The sequence below is a fragment of the Lycium barbarum genome, chromosome 1 (genome assembly GCF_019175385.1).
Source record: "Lycium barbarum isolate Lr01 chromosome 1, ASM1917538v2, whole genome shotgun sequence".
NCBI classification, from domain to species: Eukaryota; Viridiplantae; Streptophyta; class Magnoliopsida; order Solanales; family Solanaceae; genus Lycium; species Lycium barbarum.
In genome coordinates, this window is record NC_083337.1 from 70,031,487 (window position 1) to 70,041,720 (window position 10,234).

A 10,234-nucleotide genomic window follows, 5' to 3' on the forward strand; every position below is an offset into this window, starting at 1 on the left:
GCGTACTATTCAAACCTTGGAAGATATGCTACGAGCATGTGTGCTGGATTTTGGTGGAAGTTGGGACGATCATTTATCGCTAATCGAATTTGCATACAATAATAGTTATCATTCCAGCATTCAAATCGCTCCATATGAAGATTTATACGGAAGGAAATGTAGATCCCCAATTTGATGGTTTTAAATAGGAGAAGCACAACTAGTAGGCCCTGAATTAATTCAACAAGCGGTGGAAAAAGTTAAGGTGATCCGAGATCGATTGTTAACAGCCCAAAGTCGCCAAAAGTCTTATGCAGACAATTGCCGACGAGACTTGGAATTTCAAGTTAGTGATTGGGTATTTTTGAAAGTATCGCCAATGAAAGGAGTGATGAGATTTGGTAAGAAAGGGAAGCTAAGTCCAAGATACATTGGACCCTATAACATTATCCGCAAGGTGGTCATGTAGCCTATGAACTGGATTTTCCTTTGGAGCTTGAATCAGTCCATCAGGTCTTCCACGTTTCGATGCTCCGCAAGTGTATTGGAGATCCCACAAAGATTGTCCCTTTATATGATGTGCAAGTGACAGAACGACTAATCTATGAAGAGGTGCCTATTGCTATTTTAGACAGGAAAGTGCGAAGACTCCAAAATAAAGAGGTAGCTTTAGTCAAAGTCTTATGGCGAAACAAAAATCGGGAAGAAATGACTTGGGAGGCAGAAGAGAAGATGAAGTCCAAGTACCTGCATTTATTCAAACCGCCAGAGGAGATTCAAGATGAAACGCCAAAGATATGAGGTATGTATGCTTATTTTTCATGCTTATGGTCGTATGTGGCCATAGATATGTCGATGTTGTGATGTAGCCCTGTTAGGCGATGATATTATGGGATGTTGTGACAGGTTGGTAGTGGCAAATTACAGGGGAAACTCTGGCGAAATTTTTGTAGAATCCCGAGTGTTATAACATTCGAGGACGAATGTTCCATAATCCTCAGCATACCTTTTTGGTTTTGATATGCTTAAATACGACCACGATATACGGTCCGTAAACTGGAATACGGACCGTAAACTGGGTTTACGACCATTGTACACTTCAGTCACTATTTATACCGGATTAGATTTTAAGTCATTAAAAGGAGACCTAACCTTATTCAATTCATTTCAACTCCACGATATTTCTCTCTAGAAACCTCTAGAATACTCTCTACTCGTCAACTACAAGAATTCAAAGGAAATTAGTGATCAACTACATGAAACCCACGAAATCAAGTGTAAGAATCACACTAAAGTTCATTTTTCTCAAGATTACTCAAAAGAAGTGAAGTAGGGTATTGGTGCTAAAGGAGTAATTCCATTCAAGGCTTGTTCAACCATCATTTAAGGTAAGTTTCATGACTAAACCATGTTGTTTAAGGTATTGGAAGGTTAAGATACTTGAATTGTAGAAAGACATAGGAAATGGGTCATTAATGAGTGAATAGTGTCATGGTTGGATGGTAGTTGGGTTGAACCATGAATGTTGGTGTGTTGTGATTATTAATGCGTTATAAATGACATTTAGACCATGAAATAAGTATTATATACGAGGAAACGCAATAGTAAGCTATAACCATAAATATGGAGAAATTGAAAAGAAATGGTGGATTGTGGTCAATGTATATAAATGATGATTATTGATTGCGATATTGTGAATGTTGTTGTGAGCATGTGGGAGTTGATATAGCATATGGGAAAAGTATTATAAACAAAGGAAGTACTGCCCAAATTTTCCCTAGAATTAGTAACGCGTTCTTATAGTCGAATTAACTAACGATAGTGCGAATTCTCTTTTGAAGGTAGAAACGTGATATCGAAAGAGAGTAAGCAAGCGATAGCTTAGTTAAGCGTCAAAGGTACGTGAGGCTAGTCCTTTCCTTCAAATGGCATGAATCTTCTAGCATGATTTTCTTTCCTCCTCATGAGTTCCTATATTCCAGAAAGCTAAGAGCCTATGTCTATGAATAGCTATATAAGATAGAAAATATGACATGATGATTCTATAATTTTAAAGATGTTATTTATTTCTTACACTCACCTTATATGCTAATCCATTCAAGGTGAAGCAGAATGTCAATGATTACTCCATAACGAAATCGGGGGATCACGACCTTACGTCACCCTGATCGAGTAAAGTTGTCCATAAGCCTTATGCATGTATTATGAAAAGTATGTTACGATAAGCATATTATGATGAGAATGTATGATGATGATATAACACCGCGCCTAGTTCGCCGGGCAGTCACCGCTAAGGCGGGCAGCTATACGATACACCATGGCCAAATGGCATGGGAAGACACCACTAGTGGGCGGCTTGAGATGATACCCCGGACGCGGGAGGCCTGGACGCAGGCTAATGTTATGATTATCACACCGATCCGATATGGACAGGCAGCTTATACATTATTACACCGTACCTATATGGGCGGGCAGCTTATATATTTATGCACACATGACATGATGATGACTTTGAATAAGCCAGCATGCATTACTTCTTTTACACTTGATAGTCAGATACAGCTATTCCTTATTGATACTTCTTGTATATTATTGCCTTATTTCCTTGTTTATGCCTCTCATACTCAGTACAATATTCGTACTGACGTCTGTTTTCTTTGGACGCTGTGATCATGCCCACAGGTAGACAGGGAGGAGAGCTCGACCCAGACCAGCAGTAGCTTTCAGTTAATTGAAAGCGCTCCTTTGTTCGGAGGTGCTTATGATGATTCTTTTGTGTAGATTCATGTATATGTATTTTTTGGCATGACGGGGTCTTGTCCCGTCCTTATGTGTACCACTCCAGTAGAGGCTCGTAGATGCGCAGTGTGGGTTAGATGGTCTCACGAGATGCTATTATGTGTATATATTATTTTGATGGCCGAGAGGCATATGTATATAAAGGTATTTACGTTTCCATATAAAATATGATTTTCCTACAATTTGAGTATAAAGTTGATAAAAGAGCATTAAATGAGTAAGATAAGTAGTAGAACGAGCGGTGCTCGGTGGCTAGCCCCGGGTACCCGTCGCGGCCCCTAGCTGGGTCGTGACACTGACTACTCACAATAAGTTTTGACACTCAAACAGCTGATGTTGTACCTTATGGTGCTATGATCCAGAACATGGTAAAGGAGAATCTAGATACCCAGCAAACATTGGCAGAGCTTGCAACAAATATTTCCTTACTAATAAAGAAGTTTGATGAAATCAAGATTAAGAAGGTAAATGTTTGTGAGGATGATGCAGTTATGCCAAAAGGGATATATCAGACTCAAGATGGTCCATTTCATGATGGGCCTCCTATGCAGGTCCAAGATGCTAACTATGTGAATAACTCTCAAGGGGGTTATCAAAGACAGAACTACCAAGGTGGTTACCAGAATCAGAATCAATGGAGTCCTCAGCAAGGTCAAGGTGATTATAACAACTCAGGGAACTACAATAATCATTATGGTTGTGCGAACCAAGGGAGCTACAACAACAGTAACAATTTTGGGAACAAGAGTTCCAATCCTTATATACCGCCGAAAGAGCAATCAACAGAGCAAGGTAGTTCGAAGATTGAAGCAATGCTTGAGAAGATTCTGGAAAATCCGTTTACGTCTGAGAGGACTTCATCTGGGCTGACAGAGACAGTGGGTTCCAATATAGCGGCTATTCAGAAGCTTGAGTCACAGATGAGGGATATATCTAGAGAGCAGCACCCTCCTAAAAAGGGAGGACTTTCGAGTGACACTATTCCGAATCCGAAGAATGGGAGAGGCGGTGTAGACTGTGTGTTTGCCATCACTACTAGGAGTGGTAAAACACTCCAAGGGGATGATAAGAAGATTGTTAATCTTGAGCCGATCGATGAAGTGGAAGAGGTGCATTCTGAAGCACCAATTGTTGTTGATGAGAATCCTACTGACAAGAAGGTTGCTGATATTCCAAAGATTATGAAGGAGGCTGATGACACGAGCAAGTAGACTGTAAAAAGGGATCTCCGTCCTTTGACTCAGCTTTTCAAGTCAAAACCTCCCTTTCCTCAGAGGTTGGTAAAGAAGAAGGAAGATGCTAAAGAAGTTTTATGATCAGTTGAAGCAATTTTCTCTGAATTTTCCCTTCTTGGAATCTGTCAAGGAGATGCCCGATTTTGCTAAATATTTGAAGGACCTACTGACCAAGAAGAAAATGGTTCAACATGAAACCGTGTGTTTGACTCACACTGTGAGTTCCATCATCTCAACTAATACTATTTAGAAAAAGGGAGATCCTGGGGCATTCAACATTCCTTGTTCTGCTGGGCACCATGATTTTACTCGAGGTTTGTGTGATAATGGGGCGAGTATTAATCTGATGCCACTTTCTACATACAAGCAATCAGGTTTGGGGATGCCAAGGCCAACTACTATGAGGTTACAGATGGCTGATAGGTCTATAATATTGAGTGTTGGTGTGGTTGATGATGTGCTTGTGCGGGTTGGTGAATTTATGTTGCCCGCTGATTTTGTGATTCTTGACTGTGCTATTGATTGGGGCATTCCTATTACTCCATGGAGACCCTTCCTTGCTACAGGGAGAGCTCTGATGGATTCGGATAAAAATGAAATTAAGTTCCGAGTCAACAACGAAGAAATTAATTTTCGGGCTAGCAAATACGAGAGAATTTTTGTAATTGATTAGTTTGATGTTGTTGATGAAGCGGTGGAGTTCAAAATGGAAGAAGAAAGTTTGGGTGAAGCTCTAGCCGATATTCTTGTGAACTTTGACGCTGAAGACATGGACGGTTATGTGGAGACAGTTAATTCATTTGTTGTGTTGGGTTCATATTCTTACCACCCAAGGTAGCTAAATCTTGATCAGGAAAATAGAACAACTCCTCCAGGAAAGCCTTCGATCATTGAGCCGCCTAAGTTGGAGCTTAAGCAGCTCGCATCACATCTGAAGTATGAGTTCGTTGGGCCGAACAATACATTGCCAGTGATTGTTTTAGCCCTACTGACTGAGCAACAGATTCTACAGCTTTTGTAGGTATTGCATGAATATAGGCGTGCTATTGGTTGGGCCATAGCAGACATTCGGGTAACTCCATCTGGGACCTGTGAACATAAAATCTATTTGGAGGAGGATAGCAAACCGAGTGTAGAGCATCAGAGGAGATTGAACGAGAATATGAAAGAGGTAGTCAAGAAATAGATGATCAAATGGTTAGATGCTGGAGTGGTTTACCCGATTGCTGACAGTAAATAGGTGAGCCCAGTCCAATGTGTTCCTAAGAAAGGCGACATCATAGTTGTGCCCAATGCAAAGAATGAGCTGATTCCAATGAGAACTGTAACCGGATGGATAGTTTGCATGGACTATCGCAAGCTCAACACTGTCACATGCAAGGATCATTTCCCTATGCCTTTTATTGATCAAATGCTTGATAGGCTAGCAGGGCATTCTTATTATTGCTTCTTTGATGGTTATTCGGGCTACAATCGGATCAACATTGCGTTGGAGGATCAAGAAAATATGACATTTACTTGTCCTTTTAGGACGTTTGTGTTCAGTCGGATGCCCCCCGGGTTGTGTAATGCTCCAGCTACTTTTCAGAGGTGCATGATGTCGATCTTTTCTGACATGGTGAGGACTATATTGAGCTGTTCATTGATGACTTCTCTATTGTGGGTGATTCGTTTGATGATTGTCTTGGCCATCTGGGTCAATTGCTGAAGAGATGTGAGAAGACGATTTTAATGCTAAATTGGGAGAAGTGCCACTTTATGTTGAAGGAAGGGATCGTCCTCGGTCACAAAATCTCCGAAAAGGGAATTGAGGTCGATCAAGAAAAAATAGATGTGATTGCAAAACTTCCTCCACCTATTTTAGTCAAAGGTGTCCGAAGTTTCTTAGGACATGCTGGGTTCTATAGACGCTGCATCAAAGATTTCTCCAATGATTGCTAACCCGATGTGTAAGCTTTTTGAAAAAGAGGCTAAGTTTGTGTTTGATGACAAGAGTCGGAAGGCGTTTGTTGAGTTGAAGGAGCTCCTCGCTACTGCTCCTATTATTGTTACTCCTAATTTGTCCTTGCCATTTGAATTGATGTGTGATGCTAGTGGTTTCGTGATAGGTGTTGTGCTTGGCCAGAGGCACAATAAAATTATGCACCCGATCTATTATGCAAGCAGAACACTGAATGCTGCCAGATGAATTACACAGTGACGGAGCAAGAGCTGCTTGCCATAGTTTTTGCTTTTGAGAAGTTTTGGGCCTATTTATTGGGGTCTAAAGTCGTGGTATACATTGATCATGCAGCATTGAGATTCCTTATAGCGAAGAAGGAAGCAAAGCTGCGATTGATCCGGTGGGTGCTATTACTGCAAGAGTTTGACTTTTAGGTAAAGGACCGTAAGGGCACTGAAAATCAGGTTGCTGACCATCTCTCTCGGCTTGAAGAAGCTGGGAGACCTTTTGATGAGCTAGATATAGATGATACATTTCCAGATGAAAGGGTGTTGCCTGTACCGACGGAAGTGGTGCCGTGGTATGCTGACATTATTAACTATTTAGTGATAGGCATTGTTCCAGAAGATATCAAAGCTTACCAAAAGAAAAAGTCCTTGCAGGATTCTCGACAATACTATTGGGACGAACCTTGTTTGTTCCGAACATACGCTGATAATATCATTCGGCGTTGTGTTCCCGAAAGTGAAATGATGGAGATTCTAAAGACGTGCCATGACTCTCCTCTTGGGGGTCATCATAGTGGTAACCGGACTGCGGCTAAGGTTCTTGAATGCGGTTATTACTGGCCGACTATCTTTCATGATGCAAATCTATCGGTGAAGTCTTGTAATCAATGTCAGAGGCAAGGGAATATGGGCAGAAGGCAAGAGATGCCTATGAATTTCGTGATGGAGGTAGAAGCGTTGGATGTCTGGGGGATTGAATTTATGGGACCCTTTGTGAGTTCTGGTGGAATGAAATATATCTTGGTGGTTGTGGACTATGTGTCGAAATGGGTAGAAGCAATGGCTTTACCTAACAATGAGGCCAAGAGTGTTATGGGGTTCCTCAAGAAGAACATATTTACTCATTTTGGTACCCCGAGGGCTATTATCAGTGATGGTGGTTCCCACTTTTGCAATAGAGCTTTCGCGGGATTGATGGAGAAATACGACGTAAAATATAGGGTGGCAACACCTTATAATCCTCCGACAAGTGGGCAAGCTGAAGTATCCAATTGCGAGATCAAGAGTATTCTAGCTAAAACGGTGAATGCAAATAGGACTGATTGGGCCTGCAAGCTCGATAATGCTCTATGGGCATACCGGACTGCCTTCAAGACTCCGATTGGGACTTCACCCTTCAAGCTCGTGTTCGGAAAAGCTTGTCACTTGCCGGTTGAAATTGAACACAAGGCTATGTGGGCTTTGAAGAATTTGAATATGGATTGGGAAGAGGCGACCAAGCTCAGGTTGTTTCAACTCAATGAGACGGATGAGTTTTGGTAACAGGCATATGAGAGAGTAGTACTGTATAAAGAGAGGATGAAGTAATATCATGACAAGAAAATCCTAAAGCGATAATTCTACAAGGGTGATCCTGTCTTGCTATTTAACTGTCGATTGAAGTTGCTACCGGCGGTAGGTGTTTCACCCCATGGGGCGATTGAGCTAAAGTCCGGAGATGGAACTCGAACATTTAAGGTGAATGGGCAGAGGGTGAAGTACTACCATGGGATGGTGTCGGGAGATAGAATTGTTGACCGATACCGGTTAAAGCACCTCGGAACGAACGCTGACCTAGTGTTCGTCGATAAGGAGTAAATGGGTACTACCGTCGTGCCGTGACGTTAACTCAAGTGCTTCTTGGGAGGCAACCCAAGTGTAATGTTTATTTTCTTTTTGCTTGTTTTTTATTACATATAGGGTAATGGTTGTTTTGGGGCAGGAATATATTGTAGAAAATATTGCTGAATAATAGGTAAGTTAAGTAGTAAGAGCGACTGTTTCGCAACATAGCAAAATACGCCTGCAGTTTACGGACCGTATTTCACCATACTGCTCATAAAACAGGGCGTATTTAACAATGTCACAAACCAGTAGCACTATATTGCAACATGAAAGTTTACGATCATGGAATATGGAGGTGTTTCACAATACGGTACGTATATCTGATTGTAATCTTTCATGAGACAATATAGTGTGCTGCCCACAAAGTTATCGCTAAATACGAGACGTAAATCACTTTACTGGTCCGTATTTAGACAAAAAAAAGGGCGGGCATCATTTAAATCACGGGCAAAGAGACAGCAGCTATAACACGTAAGTTCCATATCTTACGATCCAAAACCATAACTCCCCTCCTTCCATCACAAACCCACGACATCCCGCTAAAAAAACCCATCATCTTCCACCTCCTAAACTCCATATAATACACCAATCCACACTCTCAAATCCATCTACTCTTCCAAAAAAAAATTGAAATCTCTCTGCCCTAGGTTTAAATTGTTTGGTATTGAGTTGTTCTCTCAAAGTGCTTCAAGTTGTCATCTGTTGGTTCATCATTAAAGGTGTGATTGACAATCTACACTCTTATTTTACTCCATTGAGTATGAACTTGATGGTAAGTGTTGATTAGACTAGGGTTTTGTGCAATTAAGTAACAAGCATGCCTTGGTTAATGATCTTATATGGGGATACCGATGTTTAAATTCTCTTGGGAAGTTTGTTAATAAGACCCAAATGGGTTGGAGGGCATTCCACACCTTGGAATTCAAAATTTGGGGTTTTGGTTTGCCCACCAATATCACGACTCAAGAGAGATTAATGAGAATTTGGTAGAAAATTGGGTGAAGTTTGAGTAACCTAATCCCCAAAACAATGTGAAACCAGGATGTGTAATGCAATTCAGCAACCAAATCATGTTCTATGTCTGTGACTGAAAGATGTGAAAAACGATCTCACTTTACGGATCGTATTTCAATTTACAATCCGTCTTTAAGCATTTAACTGATGGACAGAAAGGTCATACCAGAAAGGAGCAGTTTACGATCTCAGTTTACAGACCGTATTTCAGTTTACGATCCGTCTTTTAAGTTTACGGTCACAGACAGAACCATGTTTTTATGTACAGTTATTTTGTTTTCACTGGTGGTTGGTTGTTCCAAGGTAACTAATAAGATGCAACTTTTGCAGGTACGGGTCAGAAAAAGAATGCAAGGAAAACGAAGGCCCAACGCAAAGGAACAAGAAAGAAAGTTTCCATTACCCAATCGGAGGGCCATGACGGGCACCCGGTGCTAACCCACCCGAGCACCTCTTGTCATACATTCATATTCCCATCTAGGTGAGCCACATGGCTTACGCATAATTTCTATACATTAATAATGCTAAACTCATAGGGCATTGACACATTCATAACATCATCAAAAACTATGCCCATATCCATATACACAAGCGGACGAGGCTATCAACATAATATAAAAAATATGAGCCGACAAGGCTGCAAGAATCAGTGTTATTAGTAGTCATACATTAATATATATATATATATATATATACGTAGAAGCACATACACGTTCACAACATTATCATCGTCATCATCATTTTCATTATATCCTTCCTTGGAGAATCAACTATCATAGGATGGGACCAATGATATCATGAGATTTATCAACGATCAGGAGCCTTAGCGATTCTAGGAATGAAGTCCTTTGGTAGACGCTATGGAACTCATATGAAGGTATTTAGCAATGGGACCATGCCTTAATGAAAGAAGGGTTAGCCTTACATACCTCGTGGTTTTCTTAACTACTTAAGGTTCACCGTTGAAGCTTCAAAAATCTACATTTAAAAGGATTCATACCTTGGTTAAGCCTTAAAGATACTCTTAAACCCAAACTAGAACAATTCATGAGTTAACGAAAATTGGGCAGCATTTCCCCTATTTCATCGACTTACACCATCTCACAAAACAACTCCCAAATAACCATAATAACATCTACAATATCATAATCACATAGTTACATTCCACTAAGTCTTCCATATTCATTCTCACAATCAACTTACACTAGAAAATTCACACCAACCCTTTGGACATTTTTCATAGAACGTGTCTCATCATCATTATTACCTTCAACAACAAGATTATATCCATATCATACTAAGAATCATAACTCAAGTTAGCTTACTACCCAAAAACATCATAAAAACTACATTTAGAGCTGATCTTCTACTTT